This window comes from Hyla sarda, chromosome 2 (assembly GCF_029499605.1).
Source record: "Hyla sarda isolate aHylSar1 chromosome 2, aHylSar1.hap1, whole genome shotgun sequence".
Classification (NCBI taxonomy): Eukaryota; Metazoa; Chordata; class Amphibia; order Anura; family Hylidae; genus Hyla; species Hyla sarda.
This window is the reverse complement of record NC_079190.1, coordinates 275,275,752-275,298,483: the sequence shown is the minus strand read 5'-3', so window position 1 is coordinate 275,298,483 and position 22,732 is coordinate 275,275,752. Positions and strand designations below refer to the sequence as shown.

Here is a 22,732-nt window from a genome sequence, read left to right as displayed (position 1 = left end):
CTGATGATGTTTGCGGTCCATCTGTACGTCCTGAAGTGCCAGCGTCCCGTGATCTCGGCAATCACGCAGGGAACGCTGGCACGTTAGGACGTACAGATGGACCGCAAACGTCATCAGGGGGCTGGCTTGTGAGGAAATTCAAGAAATAGCCAAGCCCCCTGATACCAGCTGCCACCTCGAGCCGTAAAGGATTGTGAGACGCATGTCATCAGGACCTGAAAGGAAACGCTAGACCTGGGGGGACCATATAATGATGAAAAAGAAGATAATCCACGGCAGAGCGGTGTAGCAAGTAAATGTAAAACTAGCATAATTCTTCATAATGGGCAGGATAGTTAAAAGTTAGTTAAGCACGGAATACCCCTTTAATACAGATAAAGAGTGGAGGACACAGGAGACTCTTAAAGGGGAACTCCCGTGGAAAACTTTTTTTTTTTTTTTATCAACTGGTGCCAGAAAGTTAAACAGATTTGTAAATTACTTCCAGTACTTTTTAGGGGCCGTATACTACAGAGGAAATGCTTTCATTTTTGGATTTCTCTTCTGTCACGACCACAGTGCTCTCTGCTGACATCTGCTGTCCATATTAGGAACTGTCCAGAGCAGCATATATTTGCTATGGGGATTTTCCTCTTGCAAATTTGTGGGGTTTATTTTTTACGCCATTCACCTTGTGGTATGACTTACATAGTATTTTGATACTTTAGATCGCCCTGATTACAGCAATACCCAAATGTGTTTAGTTTCCGTCATGTTTTACTAATTTAAAATTCAAACTTTTAAAAATAGTATTTACTTAGATTGCTATTTTCTGACCCCTATAACATTTTTTTTTTCTGCTTAATGGGCTGTATGAGGGCAAATTTTTTGCAACATAATCTGCTGTTTTTATCGGTACCATTTTTGTATTGATCAGACTTTTTGATTGCTTTTTACTTTATTTTTTCTGGATATGATGTTACAAAAAACACTATTCTGTTGTTAGATATTTTTTTTAATGTTATTGCCATTGACCGTATGGGATATATAATATTATATTTTAATAGTTGGGACAATTACGCACTTGCCAATACCAAATACATTTATTTTTATTATGTTTACATGTTTTTTGTATTGAAAATGGGAAAGGGGGGGGGTGATGTGAATTTTTAATATGGAAGAGGTTATTGTGTGTTTTTTTTTTTTTACTTTTATTAAACTTTTTTTTTTCTTACATTTCATTAGTCCCTTAGGCGACTTTAGGAGGAATCATTAGATTCCTCAAAAAGATCAATGCAGTTCTATTGAACTCCATTGATCTGTGTGATCTTTGCTCATTTGATTGAGCCTGCTCCAGACAGTCCTTTATCCTCTTCTCAATTAAATACAGTTCCATGGCAGCCAGGGAAGGAGAGGTAAGCCCTCGGGCTACCTCCTCAGTGGATGCCCCCCACGATTGCATTACGGGGGTGGGGATTCACCCCACCAGGGTTGGTTAAAAGGTCCCTTTAGACACCGCTGTCAACTGACAGCGGCAATCTAAAGAGTTAACAGCCGGCCGTGGCGATCGCCGCATGCTGGGCTATTAGCGATGGCCCCAGCTACTTAAATCAGCCTGCTAGCCCGAAGCAGGGCTAAATGTCGGCAAAATTCACTTGCCTGGCTTCCGGAACTGCAAGTCCCGGGCGTCGGGCGATAGGAATTCCACATCCCTGAGATATATAAATGAAAAAAGGAAAGTAAAACAAGTAATAACTAAGTTAAAAACAGAGGAAGAAAGAGAAGAGAATAAAGGACTAGCCGACTGCCTCAATAAATATTTCTTTTCAGTTTTTACAGAAGAAAATGAAGAAAAAGGACCTCAGTTAGGGAGAAAGTCTAATAAATATTTTGATGTATGTGTCTTTACAGAGGAAGAGGTTCTAAGTCAGTTGTCTAAAGTTAAGACAAATAAGTTACAGAGGCCTCATGGGATACACCCAAAGATACTAAAAGAGCTTAGCGGTGTACTAGCAAAACCGTTAACAGATTTATTTAAACTTCAAAAAAGGCAAAGCACAAGCGCTTCCAAGAGGACCTGCGAGTGGAAATTTGATTGTGCCCAGAAGAGCTGCTATCGGTATATTAATATGGTTCCCTGATACCCATATAGAGACAGTGTTAATATATATAAACGAACACCTAGCGCAACCTGGGACTTGGGTAAACTATTAAACAATGCACTATATTATGTAGAAATGAAAACATATATGTAGGCACTTACACATCCAAGGTATGATGGCTGATCATTGGTTACTGATAGTAGCAGATGGTATTGTCTAATGTGGAGAATAGTGGTGGTCGCAGTTTCAGAGCAACGAATATTTGCGCAATCCTCCTATCCTCCAAATTTTCAGCAAACGTGGAAGTGGTGTGTTTTGGTAATTGGAAGGGAGACAGCCCCGGCCGGCAGCATCTCTACTGTTCCGTTTCCTGCTGGAGAGTAAAGTAATACAGTGGTCCCACAAGTTACAATATTAATTGGTTCCAGGACAACCATTGTATGTTGAAACCATTGTATGTTGAGACCATAACTCTATGGAAACCTGGTAATTGGTTCTGAAGCTACCAAAATGCCATCCAAAAATAGGAAAAAGTGAGGATTAAACAAAAATAAGTATATAACTAATACAGATAAAGAAAATCCTTACATATAAAAGTAAGAAAGATCTGCTGGGAACTGTAAATCACTGTCTATGTAGAGGAAAATAGCTTCTTCAGGGTCCTGTACAGTACACACAGTAGCCCTCATTTACTAATGTCAACCCGATTTTTTTTGTCGGGTTGTGCGACTAAATTTGTGTCGCATAGCCCATGCTACACATATTTGGTCGCACAACCTGATAAAATATATCATCACTCCGAGTGTTTTTTAACCCCGTCAAAATGGGCATGGTTATCACAAAAAGGGGTGTGTTCCCAACAAAAAAGAAAAAACACTCGGAGTATGATGAAAAACTCACAGGAAAACCTATGAAGTTTTCTTCACTCAAAACCCGACAACTCTGAGCTGTCGGGAAATGACTGAAAACCGAGTGAATCCTACCCCCATCATGGAATAGGGCCTGTTCCATGTTGGGGGTAGTAGTACAGGGGCTAAGGGGTTGATCGCATCGGGTCTCACTTCTGAAACCCAATCCGATCAAAAATTATTAAGCAGGGGAGCGGGCATGGTCCGCTCCCCTGCGATGTACGATGTGTTTTACTTTCATTTTCCCCGCCGGAATCCTTGAATGGCCCGTACCGAAGAGCCATTCAGGGATCCCTGCGAGCTGCGGTGAGGAAAGATATATAGAATCGCTGGGTGTTTTGTATATGTCCCCACAGCTTCTATATATCTTGCCCCCTGCTTCGCTATATGTCTTGTCCCCCACCGCAGCGCATGTGTACATACATATATATACCCCCGAACAGCGCTATCATATACCCTCCGCAGCGCATGTAGATATATATTATATATGCTCCCTGCACAGCGCATCTATATACATATGCCTCTGAAGCGCTATCAATGACTAATGCAGTGGTCTCCAACTTGCGGACCTCCAGATGTTGCAAAACTACAACTCCCAGCATGCACGAACAGCCGTTGGCTGTACCGGCATTCTGGGAGTTGTAGTTTTGCAACATCTGGAGGTCCGCAGCTTGTGAATGATAGCGCTTTAGAGGCATATGTATATAGAAGCGAAGTGGGGACCAGACGTATAATGTTATCTGGTCCCCACTTCGCTTCTATACACAATCCTCAGCAAACACCAGAGCTGACCCATCGCCTCCCCCATCCCCGGTGTTATAATTACCTGTTCCCAGCCCGGGTCCACAATCATTCTAGTTTCGGTGCTGTTGCTGTGCGCTGTCACTGTGCGCACTGACGATGACGTCACGACGTGCGTTGGGGATGTCACTCGTCAGTGCGCACAGTGACAGCGCACAGCAACAGAGCCGAAGCCAGAATGATCGTGGACCCGGGCCGGGTTTCGGCGCTGTTGCTGTGCGCTGTCACTGTGCGCACTGATGATGACATTACGACGTGCGTTGGGGATATCACTCGTCAGTGCGCACAGTGACAGCGCACAGCAACAGAGCCGAAGCCAGAATGATCGTGGACCCGGGCCGGGAACAGGCAATTATAACACCGGGGATGGGGGAGGCGATGGGGCAGCTCTGGTGTTTGCTGAGGATTGTGTATAGAAGGGAAGTGGGGGCCAGATAACGCTATATGTCTGGTCCCCACTTTGCTTCTATATACATATGCCTCTGAAGCGCTATCATTGACAAGCTGCGGACCTCCAGATGTTGCAAAACTACAACTCCCAGAATGCCCGGACAGCCAACGGCTGTCCGTGCATGCTGGGAGTTGTAGTTTTGCAACATCTGGAGGTCCGCAAGTTGGAGACCACTGCATTAGTCATTGATAGCGCTTCAGAGGCATATGTATATAGATGCGCTGTGCGGGGAGCATATATAATATATATCTACATGCACTGCAGGGGGTATACGATAGCGCTGTGCGGGGGGTATATATATATATATATATACAAGGGTATATGATAGCGCTGTGCGGGGGGTATATATATATATATATATATACGGGTATATGATAGCGCTGTGCGGGGGGTATATATATGTACACATGCGCTGCGGGGGGTATATAATAGCACTGTGCGGAGGAGGGCATATATATCTCTACTTGCGCTGCGGTGGGTATATGATAGCGCTGTGCTGGGGGCATATATACAGTTTATCCTGCGACACAATTTCCAACCCATGCGACACAATTTTTTTTCCCGTGCGACACATTAGTAAATCAGGGAGAAAAATACACAGAGTAAATTAGGAAACTCTCAGAGATAAACCCAACACTCTTAGTAAATGAGGGCCATTGTCCCAATAAAAGTAACCTGCAGTGGCGTTGCGACCCGGGTGCGGGGGGTGCGGCCCGCAACGGGTGACACCAACCTAATTGTCACGATTCGGCTGGCAGGAGGTGGATCCTCTGTGCCAGAGAGGGATTGGCGTGGACCGTGCTAGTGGACCGGTTCTAAGTTACTACTGGTTTTCACCAGAGCCCGCCGCAAAGCGGGATGGTCTTGCAGCGGCGGTAGCAACCAGGTCGTATCCACTAGCAACGGCTCAACCTCTCTGACTGCTGAAGATAGGCGCGGTACAAGGGAGTAGACAAGAGCAAGGTCGGACGTAGCAGAAAGTCGGGGCAGGCAGCAAGGATCGTAGTCAGGGGCAACGGCAGGAGGTCTGGAACACAGGCTAGGAACACACAAGGGAACGCTTTCACTGGCACGATGGCAACAAGATCCGGCAAGGAAGGGAAGGGGAAGTGAGGTTAAATAGGGAAGTGCACAGGTGAATGACTGATTAGACCCACTGCGCCAATCAGCGGCGCAGTGGCCCTTTAAATCGCAGAGACCCGGCGCGCGCGCGCCCTAGGGAGCGGGGCCGCGCGCGCCGGGACAGGACCGACGGAGAGCGAGTCAGGTACGGGAGCCGGGGTGCGCATCGCGAGCGGGCGCCACCCGCATCGCGAATCGCATCCCGGCTGGGGGCGGTATCGCAGCGCACCCGGTCAGTAGATCTGACCGGGGCGCTGCAGTAGCGAGGATGTTGCGAGCGCTCCGGGGAGGAGCGGGGACCCGGAGCGCTCGGCGTAACAGTACCCCCCCCCCTTGGGTCTCCCCCTCTTCTTGGAGCCTGGGAACCTGAGGAGCAGACTTTTGTCTAGGATGTTGTCCTCAGGTTCCCAGGATCTCTCTTCAGGTCCACAGCCCTCCCAATCAACCAAAAAGAACCTTTTTCCTCTGACCGTCTTGGAGGCCAGTATTTCCTTCACTGAGAAGACGTCAGAAGAACCGGAAACAGGAGTGGGAGAAACAAGCTTGGGAGAGAAACGGTTGATGATGAGTGGTTTAAGAAGAGAGACATGAAAGGCATTAGGAATACGAAGAGAAGGAGGAAGAAGAAGTTTGTAAGAGACAGGATTAATTTGGCACAAGACTTTGAAAGGACCAAGATAGCGTGGTCCCAGTTTGTAACTGGGGACACGAAAGCGGACATATTTAGCGGAGAGCCATACCTTGTCTCCGGGAGCAAAAATGGGGGGAGCTCTTCTTTTCTTATCGGCAAACTTTTTCATGCGAGATGAAGCCTGTAAAAGATAATTTTGGGTCTCTTTCCATATGGTGGAAAGATCACGAGTCACTTCATCTACAGCGGGCAAACCAGAGGACAAGGGAATAGGGAGGGGGGGAAGAGGGTGACGGCCGTACACCACGAAAAATGGGGATTTAGCAGAAGATTCAGAGACTCTAAAGTTGTACGAGAATTCGGCCCAAGGTAGAAGATCTGCCCAGTCATCCTGGCGGGAGGAAACAAAATGCCGTAAATAGTCACCCAGGACCTGGTTAATTCTTTCTACTTGCCCATTGGATTGAGGATGATAAGCAGAAGAGAAGTTTAATTTAATCTTGAGTTGTTTACAGAGAGCCCTCCAGAATTTAGACACGAATTGGACACCTCTATCCGAGACAATCTGCGTGGGCAAACCGTGAAGACGAAAAATGTGTACAAAAAATTGTTTTGCCAACTGAGGCGCTGAAGGAAGACCAGGAAGAGGAATAAAATGTGCCATCTTGGAAAATCGATCAACGACCACCCAAACAACAGTGTTGCCACGGGATGGGGGTAGGTCTGTAATAAAGTCCATACCAATCAGAGACCAAGGCTGTTCGGGGACAGGCAGAGGGTGAAGGAGACCAGCAGGCTTCTGGCGAGGAGTCTTATCCCGGGCACAGACAGTACAGGCCCGCACAAAATCCACAACATCTGTTTCCAGAGTCGGCCACCAATAGAAACGAGAGATGAGTTGCAAGGACTTTTTGATGCCCGCATGGCCTGCGAGGTGGGAGGAGTGACCCCATTTGAGAATCCCGAGACGCTGGCGTGGAGAAACAAAGGTCTTCCCTGGAGGAGTTTGCCTGATGGAGGCTGGAGAAGAGGAGATCAGACAGTCAGGAGGAATGATGTGTTGCGGAGAGACCTCTACTTCCGAGGCATCCGAGGAACGAGAGAGAGCATCGGCCCTAATGTTCTTGTCGGCAGGGCGAAAATGAATTTCAAAGTTAAAACGGGCAAAGAACAACGACCACCTGGCCTGGCGAGGATTCAGCCGTTGGGCAGACTGGAGATAGGAGAGATTCTTGTGATCGGTGAAAATGATAACTGGAAATTTTGATCCCTCCAGCAGATGCCTCCATTCCTCAAGTGCCAATTTAATGGCCAGTAGTTCTCGATCCCCGATGGAGTAGTTCCTCTCCGCCGGAGAGAAGGTCCTAGAAAAAAAACCACAAGTAACAGCATGCCCGGAAGAATTTTTTTGTAGAAGGACCGCTCCAGCTCCCACTGAGGAGGCATCAACCTCCAATAGGAAGGGTTTAGATGGGTCAGGTCTGGAGAGCACGGGAGCAGAAGAAAAGGCAGACTTGAGCCGTTTAAATGCGTCTTCCGCTTGAGGAGACCAGGACTTAGGATTGGCATTCTTCTTGGTTAAAGCCACGATAGGAGCCACAATAGTGGAAAAATGTGGAATAAATTGTCTGTAATAATTGGCGAACCCCAAAAAACTTTGGATAGCACGGAGTCCGGAGGGGCGTGGCCAATCTAAGACGGCAGAGAGTTTATCTGGGTCCATTTGTAGTCCCTGGCCAGAGACCAAGTATCCTAGGAAAGGAAGAGATTGACATTCAAACAGACATTTCTCCATTTTGGCATAAAGTTGATTATCTCGAAGTCTCTGAAGAACCATGCGGACATGCTGGCGATGTTCTTCTAAGTTGGCAGAAAAAATCAGAATATCGTCCAGATACACAACAACACAGGAATATAAGAGATCACGAAAAATTTCATTAACAAAGTCTTGGAAGACGGCAGGGGCGTTGCACAGGCCAAAGGGCATGACCAGATACTCAAAGTGTCCATCTCTGGTGTTAAATGCAGTTTTCCATTCGTCCCCCTCCCTGATGCGGATGAGATTATATGCACCTCTTAAGTCCAGTTTGGTAAAGATGTGGGCACCTTGAAGGCGATCAAAGAGTTCAGAGATAAGAGGTAGGGGGTAGCGGTTCTTTACCGTGATTTTATTAAGTCCGCGGTAATCAATGCAAGGACGTAGGGAGCCATCTTTTTTGGACACAAAGAAAAATCCAGCTCCAGCAGGAGAGGAGGATTTGCGGATAAACCCCTTTTTAAAATTTTCCTGGATGTATTCAGACATAGCAAGAGTCTCTGGGGCGGACAGAGGGTAAATTCTGCCCCGGGGTGGAGTAGTGCCCGGGAGGAGGTCAATAGGACAGTCAAAAGGCCTGTGAGGGGGTAAAGTCTCAGCTTGCTTTTTGCAAAATACGTCAGCATAGTCCATATAAGCCTTAGGGAGACCGGTTACAGGAGGAACCACAGGGTCACGGCAGGGAGTACTGGGAACCGGTTTAAGACAGTCCTTGAAACAAGAAGTACCCCAGCTCTTGATCTCTCCTGTGGACCAATCAAGGGTTGGGGAATGGCGTTGAAGCCACGGTAGTCCAAGGAGAATTTCGGAAGTGCAATTGGAGAGGACCAAAAACTCAATTTTTTCGTGATGAGGTCCGATGCACATTAGGAGGGGTTCCGTGCGGTAACGCACGGCACAGTCCAATCTTTCATTGTTAACACAATTGATGTAGAGGGGTCTGGCGAGACTGGTCACAGGGATGTTGAACCTGTTGATGAGAGAGGCCAAAATAAAATTTCCTGCAGATCCGGAATCCAAGAAGGCCTTAGTAGAGAAGGAGAAGGTAGAGGCAGATATCCGCACAGGCACAGTAAGGCGTGGAGAAGCAGAGTTGACATCAAGAACTGTGTCACCTTTGTGCGGAGTCAGCGTACGTCTTTCCAGGCGGGGAGGACGGATAGGACAATCCTTCAGGAAGTGTTCGGTACCGGCACAGTACAGGCAAAGATTCTCCATGCGGCGTCGTGTCCTCTCTTGAGGTGTCAAGCGAGACTGGTCAACTTGCATAGCCTCCACGGCGGGAGGCACAGGAACGGATTGCAGAGGACCAGAGGAGAGAGGAGCCGGGGAGAAAAAACGCCTCGTGCGAACAAAGTCCATATCCTGGCGGAGCTCCTGACGCCTTTCGGAAAAACGCATGTCAATGCGAGTGGCAAGATGAATGAGTTCATGTAGGTTAGCAGGAATTTCTCGTGCGGCCAGAACATCTTTAATGTTGCTGGATAGGCCTTTTTTAAAGGTCGCGCAGAGGGCCTCATTATTCCAGGATAATTCGGAAGCAAGAGTACGGAATTGGATGGCGTACTCGCCAACGGAAGAATTACCCTGGACCAGGTTCAGCAGGGCAGTCTCAGCAGAAGAGGCTCGGGCAGGTTCCTCAAAGACAGTTCGAATTTCCGAGAAGAAGGAGTGTACAGAGGCAGTGACGGGGTCATTGCGGTCCCAGAGCGGTGTGGCCCATGACAGAGCCTTCCCAGACAAAAGGCTGACTACGAAAGCCACCTTAGACCTTTCAGTAGGAAACTGGTCCGACATCATCTCCAAGTGCAGGGAACATTGTGAAAGAAAGCCACGGCAAAACTTAGAGTCCCCATCAAATTTATCCGGCAAAGAAAGTCGTAGGCCGGAAGCGGCCACTCGCTGCGGAGGAGGTGCAGGAGCTGGCGGAGGAGATGATTGCTGAAGCTGTGGTAGTAACTGCTGTAGCATCACGGTCAGTTGAGACAGCTGGTGGCCTTGTTGCGCTATCTGTTGCGACTGCTGGGCGACCACCGTGGTGAGGTCGGCGACAACTGGCAGTGGAACTTCAGCGGGATCCATGGCCGGATCTACTGTCACGATTCGGCTGGCAGGAGGTGGATCCTCTGTGCCAGAGAGGGATTGGCGTGGACCGTGCTAGTGGACCGGTTCTAAGTTACTACTGGTTTTCACCAGAGCCCGCCGCAAAGCGGGATGGTCTTGCAGCGGCGGTAGCAACCAGGTCGTATCCACTAGCAACGGCTCAACCTCTCTGACTGCTGAAGATAGGCGCGGTACAAGGGAGTAGACAAGAGCAAGGTCGGACGTAGCAGAAGGTCGGGGCAGGCAGCAAGGATCGTAGTCAGGGGCAACGGCAGGAGGTCTGGAACACAGGCTAGGAACACACAAGGGAACGCTTTCACTGGCACGATGGCAACAAGATCCGGCAAGGAAGGGAAGGGGAAGTGAGGTTAAATAGGGAAGTGCACAGGTGAATGACTGATTAGACCCACTGCGCCAATCAGCGGCGCAGTGGCCCTTTAAATCGCAGAGACCCGGCGCGCGCGCCCTAGGGAGCGGGGCCGCGCGCGCCGGGACAGGACCGACAGAGAGCGAGTCAGGTACGGGAGCCGGGGTGCGCATCGCGAGCGGGCGCCACCCGCATCGCGAATCGCATCCCGGCTGGGGGCGGTATCGCAGCGCACCCGGTCAGTAGATCTGACCGGGGCGCTGCAGTAGCGAGGATGTTGCGAGCGCTCCGGGGAGGAGCGGGGACCCGGAGCGCTCGGCGTAACACTAATGGGGTGACACCAAGACGACCCGCAGCAACCACCCCCCTCCCCAGCTACACCGACACCCCCCATCTGTGCCCGACTGGCCTCCCATCCGTCAGCACCCCCCCCCCCTGCGCTGTGTGTGTGGTGCGCCCGTCCGTCAGCAACCCCCCCCCCCTTTCACCTGCACTGTGCGCCCGTCCGTCATCACACTCCCCCTCACCTTCACCAGCACTGTGCCCGGCCTCCGCTCCCACGTCTGCGCCGGCCTGACGTCACACCGCATGGCCGCCCAGGAGGACGTCAGTTACGTCACTCGCAGGGCGCCCAGTGAGAAGGAGCGCTGCGCTGGATGGGTGAGTGTGTGTGTCTGTCTCTATGTCTGTCTCTATCTATGTTTGTGTGTGTGACTCTGTGTGTGTGTGTGACTGTGTGTATGTGACTGTGTGTGTGTGTATGTGACTCTGTGTGTGTGTGACTCTGTGTGTGTGTGACTGTGTGTGTGTGTGACTCTGTGTGTGTGTGCCTGTGTGACTCTGTGTGTGTGACTTTGTGTGTGTGTATGTGACTCTGTGTGTGTGACTCTGTGTGTGTGTGACTGTGTGTGTTTGTGTGACTCTCTGAGTGTGTGTGTGACTGTGTGACTCTGTGTGTGTGTGTGTTTGTGTGTGTGTCTCTCTGTGTTGTATGTGGTTTTATTGTGTGTGTGTGTGTGTGGGGGGGGGGGGTGGGGTTGAACCAGCGATCTATTGTGGGGAGACTTTGACCCATTGTGGGGAACCTGCAAGGGAACCTGCGGCCTAATGTGGGGAAACTACTACCAAATGTGCGGAGTCTATGCTACCTAATGTGGGGAGTCTATGCTATCCTATTGTGGGGAATCTGTGCTACCAAATGTGGGGAGTCTATGCTACCTTATGTGGGGAGTCTATGCTACCTTATGTGGGGAATCTGTGCTACCGAATGTGGGGAATCTATGCTACTTAATGTGGGGAATCTGTGCTACCTAATGTGGGGAAATTGCTACCTAATGTGGGGAATCTGTGCTACCTAATGTGGGGAAATTGCTACATAATGTGGGGTAACTGGTACCTACCTAATGTGGGGGAACTGGTACCAAATGTGGGGAATCTATGCTGCCTAATGTGGGGAAAAGATGCTACTTAATGTGGGGAAACTGCTACCTACCTAATGTGGGGGAGCTGCTGCCTACCTAATGCTCCCCCCCTGGCAGTAGCACCCTCATCATCCACCAGCAACACCCCCCCCAGCAGCACCTCCATCAGCAGATCCTGATGGTGGATGATGGCGGTGCTCCTGCCAGAAAGATGATCCTGCCAATGGATGATGGGGGTGATACTGCCAGGGGGGATGGCCAGTAGCACCCTCATCATCCTCCAGCAACACCCCCCCAGTAGTAGCACCCCCATCATCCACTAGCAACAACACCAATACCCCCCTCCCGTGGTAATAGCATCAGCTAACGGATGTTGAGGGGTGTTACTGCGGTTGTGGTATTATATTCAGAGGGTGCAGTTTGTGGTAGTATTATATTCAGAGGGCGCAGTGGGTGGTAGTATAATATTCAGAGGGCGCAGTTTGTGGTAGTATTATATTCAGAGGGCGCAGTTTGTGGTAGTATTATTAGAGATGAGCGAACTTACAGTAAATTCGATTCGTCACGAACTTCTCGGCTCGGCAGTTGATGACTTATCCTGTGTAAATTAGTTCAGCCTTCAGGTGCTCCGGTGGGCTGGAAAAGGTGGATACATTCCTAGGAAAGAGTCTCCTAGGACTGTATCCACCTTTTCCAGCCCACGGGAGCACCTGAAAGCTGAACTAATTTATGCAGGAAAAGTTATCAACTGCCGAGCCGAGAAGTTTGTGATGAGTTGAATTTACTGTAGTTTGCTCATCTCTAAGTATTATATTCAGAGGGCGCATTGGGTGGTAGTATTATATTCAGGGGTACAGTATGTGGCAGATTTATATTCAGAGGGTACAGTATGTGGCAGATTTATATTCAGAAGGTACAGTATGTGGCAGATTTATATTCAGAAGGCGCAGTTTGTGGTAGTATTATATTCAGAGGGCGCAGTTTGTGGTAGTATTATATTCAGAGGGTACAGTATGTGGTAGTATTATATTCAGTGGGTACAGTGTGTGGCGTTATTATATTCAGGGGTACAGTATGTGGCAGATTTATATTCAGAGGGTACAGTATGTGTTGGTATTATATTCAGAATGTACAGTGTGTGGTAGTATTATATTCAGTGGGTACGGTGTATGGAAGGTTTATAATCAAAGAGTGTAGTGTATAGTAGTATTATATTTAGAGGATACAGTGTCTGTCAGGTTTATAATAATAATTGTTTTCATATAGAGGATGAGAATGCGCTGACATAGTGAGGAGACGTCTGGGCGTCACATTCTACAGACAGAAGTTTTAGCTGGAACAAGTCCTGGCGGTATGTACCATCTGAATTAGATAAGGAAAGACTATAGAGGAGACGTAACCAGTAGTCACTGATACCATTGTACATTCTCCTCACTTGTCAGTTCTACAGTTATGGTGAGTGAAACTACAACTCCCAGCATAACCTCACCACTGCTCAAAGGGGTACTCTACTGGAAAACATTTTTTTTTTTTTATCAACTGGTGCTACAAAGTTATACAGATTTGTAAATTACTTCTATTTAAAAATCTTAATCCTTCCAGTACTTATTAGCTGCTGTATAAGCGATTCACAGGAAGTTATTTTCTTTTTTAATTTATTTTCTGTCTGACCACAGTGCTCTGTGCTGACACCTCTGTCCATGTCAAGAACTGTCCATAGTAGGAGCAAATCCCCATAGCAAACCTATCCTGCTCTGGACAGTTCCTGACATGGACAGAGGTGTCAGCAGAGAGCACTTCCTGTAGTCCAGAGAAGTTCAGTGTGTGCAGCGAGCGGGTGTGTCCCTTTCTGAGCTCCTCCAGACTTCCAGAGGCAAAGCAGCAGGTGTTACATCAGCCTTTCCCAGGAGCGTGGCAGGCTCCTCAGGAGAGCCTCCCTGCATGGAGTCTCGGGCCTCCACTCCTCGTTCTTCCAGGCTGGCGGGGAGTGGAGAGATAACTGCAACAGCCAATGTTCCGGCCGGAGGAAGAAGATCTAGCAGAGTCTGCAGCAATGCAGGCTCTGCTCCTCCGGCAACGGTTGCCAGCCAGAGATCTGGTGGAAAGAAGGCGAGGAGGAAGACCATTGAGATGTGGGCAGAAAGAGGGCCCAAGGAATCCAGCGAGACCTTCTGTTCCCGCATGACAGCACGCTTTTCAGAGTTTTAGCGGTGTGGTAAGGAGCTAAGGTTTGCCAGAGAAGACCTGCGCGGGACTCAGAATCTGGCAAAATCTGGGCCCAGGAGGAACAAGCCAGAGCTGAGGAAAAAAATCACAGCCCTGAAGGCTGAGATAGAAAAGCTGGAGGAGAGGAGAGCCGAGATCCTGGATGGGAGCGGTCTTTTCCGGGAAAAGCTGGTGAATGGAGACCGGTTTACCGCCATGAAATCCCCAGGGAAGGTGGATGATGGGGAGAGTAGAGGTGGTGAAGAAAGTGAGGATGGAGGTGATGAGGAGGAGAGGGTGGAGGGACATGCTGTGCCTGTGGCTGCTCCCTGTGACACCCAGACCACCCAGGACAGCTACATTGAACCGGCCCAGGTGGCGCTTCCTTCCAGTGACAGCGAGGTGGATGATGTGGAGAGTGAGGCTGGGGGCTTATTGAGGGCTATAGTCATGCAGGAGTCCCCAGCCCACCTCCAGAATTTTACTTTTGGGAATGAATTATGTGATGATGTGGCAGTGAAGAGGAAAGCTAAGAAGCAAAAGACCCAAGAATCTGTACAATATGTATTTGTTCCTTTCCAGCAGTCTGGGCCAGCTGCAAAGCTGGTTCAGGCTGCTGGGCCCCCCCAGACTGCCAGACCCCGTTTCTGTGGTGGAACGGAGCCAGCATGGGGGGTACAGCATGGCGTCAGCAAAGGCAGAGGGCGCAATAGATGTGAAGCCCACCCATCTTGCCGGTAGGGATGGGCAGGATGGGCTCATGGTGGGCAGTGGCGAGGCAAGCTATGCTGCCGTGTGCTCGGGGGGCGGTTCCCTGAGTGCTATGGGCATTACCGGCGCTGCGGGGCACTCCCCTGTGAGGGGGGGGGGAGTGTCCGGGTGCCGGTGGAGGAAAATGGTAGGTCTGTGTGCTCGGGGGGCGGTCCTCCGAGTACTGTGTATTCTGTGGGCGCTGTGGGGCACTCCTCTGTGAGGGGGGGGAGTGTCCGGGCGCCGGCAACATCCACAGAACCCGTGCGGTCGGGAAAAGTAGGTGCTGGCACTGTGGGAGGAGCTGGGGTGCGCCCGGAGGGGCAGCCCCAGACTCCGGAAGTGACTTCAGCTATGGAGAAAAAACTATCAGCATCGACCACGGCAGCTAAGCCAGAAAAAAAGAGTGTAATAAAACCTGCAACACTACAAGTCCCAGCCAGCCCAGAAACTGTTAGTCAGGATAAGAGTGCTGGATGTGAGAATGCTGAGTGTGGAAGTGTCGTGGATGAGAGGAGTGTATGTGGGAGAGTTAGTGGAGTGAATGATAGTGGGAGTAGTAGTGGTATGGATGGGAAGAAAGATGATGAGAGTAGTGGTGTGAATGGTGTTATTAGTGGTTCTGGGTCTGGTTCTGGGTCTGGTCCGGCTGCCCCCCCCCGGTAGTGACTGCTCCTAGGAGCTATGCCAATGTCGCTGCCGGGGGTTCAGGGGGGTCCCCGTCTCCGTCCGGCTCTGGAGGCCTCTTGCAACAGCGCCTCCTGGAGGCTCTACGCAGGGGTGACAGGTCGATCCAGGTAGAGGGAAGGGGTGAGGTCGACCTGTCTTTCTGGATAGAGAGGCATGGTTTGGGGGCTTTCCGAGAGAGAAATGGGGAGGTGGTCTGGTCCCTCCCGACACCCGGGCAGGACAATAACCGTAGGAATGTGGTCCGTCTGATTTGGAGGGGCGAGGATGTGTGCCCACCTCGCGCAAAAGTGGTTGAGCTCCTCCTTCAGATGGAATTCAGGGCGAATTACATCTTTGCCCTGATTCACCCCTACGGTTCGTCTGAGTTTGACGTCAGTTTCGTTCAGCCAGAGGGTCTTGAACTCTTCTGGTCGAACTACGAAGTGGCGAAGAACGAGCCCGGCTGGCGGGATTTCGCCGTAAAGGCGATTTCCCGTCAGAACTCTGTCAAGAAAGTGACCGTTTTGACCCGTAACGAGTCGCTTTCTTGTTATGACATTATGACCTCGCTTGGTCGGTATGGGGATGTGACGGACATGCCCAAGAAAAACTTAGATGAGCACGGGATCTGGTCCGGGGCCTGGACGTTTTCCGCCAAACTCAAGCGTTCAGGGAGTACAGTTGCCCACATTACGTCAGCCGCCTTCCTTGGACGTGATAGGATCCAGGTCTTCTACCAGGGGCAGCCTAAGGTCTGTCACAGGTGTGGCAGCCCCACCCACTTTAGCGCAGCCTGTACTGTGCAGGTCTGCGCTTTGTGTGGTGGGGTGGGTCATCTGGCCGCATCCTGTAGGCAGATCCGGTGCCACCTGTGTGGTGTCCTCGGACACCCTTTCAGCCGTTGTCCTAGCGCCTTCGCCCGTGCAGCGGCCGCTCCGGCTGAGGAGAGCTGTGAAGTTGCCTCGGCTGGGGAGGGTATGAGCAGGGATGGGGGCGCAACAGGGCTAGTGAGGAGGAAAAAGGGCCCCGCCAAACTAAGGCGGGAGGAAAATCGGAGGAGGAGTAGGGAGCTGGAGAGTGCCCAGGTGGCGGGGGTAGCTCCGGCCCCTGCTCCTGAAGCTGGCCCTGTAACCACTGAAGCCCTGGAGGAGGACGTGCTGGATGAGGAGGTCAGGAGGCTGCACAAAGAGGAGGGCAATATGGCCGACACTTCCGATTCCTCCCACTATGAAATTGTGGATGAGGAGAGTGGAGAGAGGCCTAAAAAGAAAGACAAGGGCAAAAGGAAAGGGAGAAAGAAGAGGTCAGAGCCCTCTGTTCCCTGTACTACGGGCCAGGTCCAAAATGGAAGCCTGATTGCCCCCCCCCCCTCTGATTGACCTGTCAAACCGGTACCTCGTCCTCGATACCTTCTCCTCCCCCTCCTTGGAGGGGGAAGGTGAGGGCGGGGTGCCTAGGGAGAAGGAGCCTCTGGGGGGAACTGGGCCCTGTCCTATTAAGGCTCCTTCCTTGGAGGGCAGGGCTAGACCAGGGCCAGACGTAGACGGGGATCAAATGGACCAAACTGAATCAAAAAAAGGAACTAAGAGTGGTCCTGCCCTCTCATCTTCTTCGGGGGATGAGGGGGCTAAAAAGAAGGAAAAGAAAAAGTAAAGGGTGTGGCCGTCTAATTTAATCACCCTGTATGGCGGCACTCACCCCATTGACGCTGGCATCTATTAACTGTGCCAGCATAAAGTCAGATACGGCTAGATTCGCAGCCCTTGATTTTCTCGGCCGTGTTGAAGCCGACATTTTCTTTTTACAGTAGACCAGGTTGGCAGATCTAGCCTCCCTGGTAAAAGCCAGAAGAGAGTGGAGGCGCGGTCCCTCCCACTGGTCTCTTGCGGCTGAGCCGTATAGTGGGGTGGCGGTCCTTTTTACCGCTCCTGTTGAATGCCGACGTGTTATTGAATTAGAAATGGGGAGGTGCCTGATCTTAGATGTCTTCATGAAGGGAAAAGAGCTTCGGATCATTAACATCTATGCCCCGCAAACTAAGCGGGGCCGTAAAGATCTCTTTATGAGGATTAAGCCCTTTCTTTTTACAAGTCGGCAAGTGATCTTTGGAGGGGACTTCAATAATGTCACGAGGTCCCAAGATAGGAGAGGCTCCAATGGTCCGCTGACTTGCGATAGTGTGGCACTGATTAGCATAACTAGAGAAGCTCGCCTAGAGGACGCCCACATCCGGAGCCCCTCGGGCCACACAGGTTTCACCTATCATCAAGGTAGTCGCAGGTCTAGGATAAATAGGTTTTATTTAAAGGAGGAAGCCGTCTCTTCCGCAGTGTCCATAGTTGAGGTGGAGTTCTCCGATCACTGTATGATTTTGTTTTCCCTGAATGTTTCAGAGACCCCTCGGATGGGAAAAGGTTATTGGAAGCTGAATTCGTCCCTCCTGGAGGAAGCGGAGATAAGACAGTCCTTTGAGGATATTCAAGAAGCGGGTTGCGGGGTTCTTCCGCCAGCTCTCGAGCCTCAGGTCCCTGAACAGGTACCGCCTGTATCAGGGTCTGAGGAGGAAACTCGAGCTTCTCGTCTCGACTGGAGGTAGCAGAGAGGATATCTCCAGAGTGAAATCCTTGCTGATGGGGTGTCAGTACGATAGGCACACATCTTTGGTTTTTGAGAGGGATTTCGGGAAGTACCGCTCGCCCGACCCTTACAGAAACTGTAAGATGTCAGTGAGTAGTAAAGTCATTTCAGGACTGATTGATAGTACAGGATCTCTGAATCGGTCCAGATCAGGGATCTTGGAGGTCGTCAGATCCTTCTACTCGCACCTCTTGGGGAGGAAGGATCTAGATCGAGACAGGATGTCGGCTTTCCTGGCTCAAACCATTCCTGAGCCAGAGGTAGATCCCTCTCTTGATGTTTTGGCAGAAGAAATCAGGGAAGAGGAAGTGAGACTGGCGATCGAGGGGCTCGCCCCCAAGAAGTCACCAGGTCCGGATGGCTTAACATCCGAGTGGTACAGGACCTTTAAGGAGTCTTTAGCTCCCCTCTTGACTGAGGTATTCAATGAGTGTTTCTCCTCGGGCACTCTGCCGAAGTCAATGAGGAGGTCAGCCCTGATTCTTCTGTCAAAGGGTAAAGATCCTAGCCGTATTGAGAATTGGAGGCCCATAGCTCTTCTCAATACAGACAGGAAGCTTCTGGCTAAGATACTGTTTAATCGGCTGGTGAAGTTTGCACCCCGGCTCCTTTCGGGGGCTCAGCACTGCTCTGTTTGTTCCAGGCCGAAGCACCTTAAGTGCTGTCCTTAGTGTCAGGGAGGCAGTGGAGCGGAGTAGTGCAGGTCTTTGGAAGGGGTACTTGCTGTCCTTGGATCAGGCCAAAGCATTTGATCGGGTGAACCACGAGTACCTATGGTCCGTCCTCCTGAGATATGGCTTACCAACTACTTTTGTTAATTGGCTTAAGATCTTGTATGCAGGGGCAGAGTTTCCCGCTGGTGAACGGGTGGTCTGGCCGCTCTTTTGAGGTGGGATCCGGAGTCCGTCAGGGTTGTCCTTTGAGCCCGCTTTTATACATGTTCGCAATCGATCCCTTCGTCCGGAGGGTAGATTGTGGGCCATTGGCGGGAGTTGGGATGAGTCTGACGGAGCCGGCTGTCGCCCAGAGAGTGGTGGCGTACGCTGACGATGTCACTATTTTCGTCTCCTCGAGAGAGAGGAGGTCGATGTGGTGATGTCGGAGGTGGACCGCTACTCGGAGGCATCCGGGTCTAAGATCAACCGGGATAAGTGTGAGAGTCTCTGGCTGGGAGGGGGGATCCCACGTTTGATCTCCCGGACACCCTCTCAGGGCCCCAAGAATCAGCAAAAGTCTTAGGCATCACATTCGGCCAGGATGATTATCCCACCAAAAACTGGGATGGTAAGCTCCAGGATGCCGCTCAGAAGGTGGACCAGTGGAAGGGTTGGTCTATGACCCTCAGGGAAAGGGTACACCTGATCAAATCGTATCTGCTCCCCTTGTTTATCTATCTGGGCAGCGTATGTATCTTGCCAGATGCTTACTACACTAGGATCTACAGCCTGTTTTTCCAACTGTTATGGGGGAACATGATGAACCTAGTCAAGAGGGAGGTTACGTACCGCACAAGCAGACTAGGGGGTTTATCTATGGTAAACCCTGTGGTGTTCTTTACGAACACCTTCTTGAAAGCCAACATCGCAAACCTCAGAGAGGGCTTCTCCATGGGTACTCTCCTGCAGGGAATGGTTTCGGCCTTTCTTCCAGGAATGGGAGAGAGGAGGGCGAGTGAAGGACCTCCGTACGCCCCATGGATATCTTCCGGCTTACGCTACCCCGACTCTGAAGGCGATACGTCGGTGGGGTCTGGGAGTGTGGGAGATCAGGACCCAGTCAAGGCAGTTCCTTGACAAACAGGTTCTGTTGACCCACTTCCAGAAGCCTCTGGCGCTCAGGGACTGCCCAGGTCGGGATCTGAGGGTGGGGTTGTATCTTTTGAACATGAAAAGGATCCCCCAGAAGTTTTGGGACTTGGCCTGGCGCTGCTTTCAGGGGAAGCTATATGTAAGGGACAACCTGAAGTGTAGGAACTCTGATGACCGGGGATGTCCCCGAGAAGAGTGCGGGGACACGCTGGAAAGCATGGACCACTTCCTGCTTCATTGTCCCTTTAATATAGGGGTTTACAACCGGGTGGGCGCTTCCATCGGCTGGAGTCAACTTGCTGGCCTTACCTATCCGGAGTGGGCCTAAACCACTAAACTAACTAAGAATAAAGTGCCCCGGTCTCGGCCACCCAGGGCACTTTATTCTTAGTTAGTTTAGTGGTTAGGTACCACACGTGGAGTGCACGGTGTTTAGTGTCGACCCAACAGAAAATCCTCTCCGAGGTGGAGGTCTGTAGGAATATCACCGGTGACCTCGGGAAGATCAGGTCTTTGGAGTATGGCAGTCTTGGTACCAGTAGGGCTTCTCTCCTATGGAGAGGTTTTTCTTTTGATGTGCCCTAGGTACTAGGCCCTTAAGGTGAAGTACCTTATTTTGGCCAGGGATAGTGTATATATCTTAGGGTGTATATATCTTAGAGGTTGATAGGGAGAGGAATTTAAATTTCATTTTATCAGGATTGCCATCCTTCTTCCTGCTGGGGGCTATGCATGTCACCTTAGCCTTTTGTTTTTTTTCTATGGATGGATTGTAGAGGGCTTGCAGGCAACCAAACTTGGGCCTTGTGGTTTTGGTGTATTGTACTGTTAATATTGCTTTGTTGTAGAGTATGTATATATTGTTTTGTATATATTGTTCTGTTTACATTAGGTGGGTAGGGGTGTATTTTAGGTTGGGTGTTTTTTTTTTTTGGGGGGGGGGGGTGGTGGTGATGTGTACCCAGGACTGGACTGTTGCAGTGGGTACTATTTTGGGGGTCTGGTATGGGTCAGTTGTGGATAAAAACTGTGACCTATGGACTCTGACCCATGTCCAGAGGGGGTGGTGGGTGATGGGATAGTTTAGTATAGGTTGTTTTTCTGTCTTATTGAGTTGTTTGTTATGTATATTCTGTATGGTTTTATGTATAAAATGTATTTTATTTTATTTATTTTTATTATTTGTATGATGTCATAATTAATTTGAGAGAAAGGCAGTCGGAACAGTTTTCAGTTATTATAGTATAGAGTTACTATACTATATCACTATATTTATGTTTGTGTTTATGTTTGTGTTTATGTTTGTGTCCCAGTGTGGATTAGTTTTTGTTTGTGGGTATATGTGTGTGTGTGTAGAGGGAGGTTAAAAAAAAAAAAAAAAAGTGTGTATGTATGTTTATATATATATATATGTATATATATATGTGTGTGTATATATGTATATATGTATAGAAATATATATATATATTTTGTTATCCAAGTTGGATTATTTTTGTTACGGCAGCTAGCCATATTTTTGCTTTGTTATTGGGGGGGGGGGGGGGGGGGCGGGGCAGTGTGGTTGTGTTTCCTAGTTTGGATATTTTTAGTTTTTGATCCCAGCGAAGAAAGCTTTATTTACGTTCATTAGGTGTGTGTGTGTGTTGGACTATAGTAGGTAATGATTTATTTATTCATTTATTTTTGGTTTATCTAGGCTGGCCGGTTAGGAAGGTTTAAGTTGTTATTTTGAGACGGATAGTTTGTTTTTATGTTCAGTTTTGTTAATTTTGTTACAGTGAAATGAACTTGTTTTGTGTTTTGTAAAGTTTTGTACTTTTATAATAAAAAAGAGTGTCAGCAAATAGCACTGTGGTCAGACTGGAAAGAACTACACAACTTCCTGTGGAGCATACACCAGCTTATAAGTACTGTAAGTATTAAGATTTTAAATTGAAGTAATTTAAAAATCTGTTTAACTTTCTGGCACCAGTTGATATAAAAGTAAATGTTTTCCAGTGAAGTACCCCTTTAAGTAATTCTGGGAGCTGTATATTTCAATGGTGAAAACTTCTTTAACACTTTCCTATTCTGTGGCAACTGGTAGATCTGATTATTATACTGGAATTTCTCACAATGCGCTACAACAGTGGTGTCTGTCACAACAGGCTAAAAACTTACTGGGGGGAGGGGGGAGATATGGGGGTGACACCATTTTCTACCGCACAGGGTGACACCAACCCTAGCAACGCCACTGGTAACATGGAGCTGCCCTCACCTGGTGTCCAAAAGGAGCAGGTAACTGTGGCATAGGTTAAGAGCAGTACAGAACATGTAATACCTCCCTGTACTGTAGGGGGCACTACCAGACAGGAATTCAGTGCATACGCTTCAGTAATACAGGTGTTTTACCAGTGAAAGTCCATTCTAATTGGTCAGTTCTTCCAGCCATTGACACGTTTTGCAGATCTGTCCGTAGCATTGTATGATGAGTCTGGTTTCAAGTTACAATGGTCCAGAAAAGACCATTTTATGTTGAAACTATTGTATGTTAAGGCCATTGTAAGTTGTGGGATCACTGTAGTATGGCGACTATGCAGGCGGCATATATAAATGTACACCAGTCACACCACAGTCTGCACACAGTCTGGTACTCACTTGGAGTATTGTGCGCAGTACTGGATGCCGTATCCAGAAGGATATAGTTATTTTGGAGAGAGTTCAGAGAAGAGCTACTAAACTAGTACAGGGGTTGAAGGATAAAACGTATCAGGAAAGGTTGAAGGACATTAAGGCTGGGTTCACATCATGTTTTTCAAGTACGGTTCCCGTATACGGTTTCATCATTGAAAACGTATTGGAACATACTGAAAACCGTATACATAGACATATAATTGTAAACCGTATGCAACCGAATGCATCCGGTTGCAGACAGTTTGGTTTCAATATACGTTTTTTAACGGTACTCAAAACCGTAGTTGAC

At 49.3% G+C, this 22,732-nt stretch overlaps 1 long non-coding RNA gene across 1 annotated transcript in view; it reads left to right on the top strand.

The window, feature by feature from the left end:
* Positions 1 to 22,732, top strand: part of LOC130356111 (uncharacterized) — a 64,228-nt gene that overhangs the window by 35,935 nt on the left and 5,561 nt on the right. The window contains exon 2 of the long non-coding RNA XR_008888786.1: positions 12,968 to 13,052. This is a non-coding gene — a long non-coding RNA (uncharacterized LOC130356111). The remainder of the gene's footprint in view (positions 1 to 12,967; positions 13,053 to 22,732) is intronic.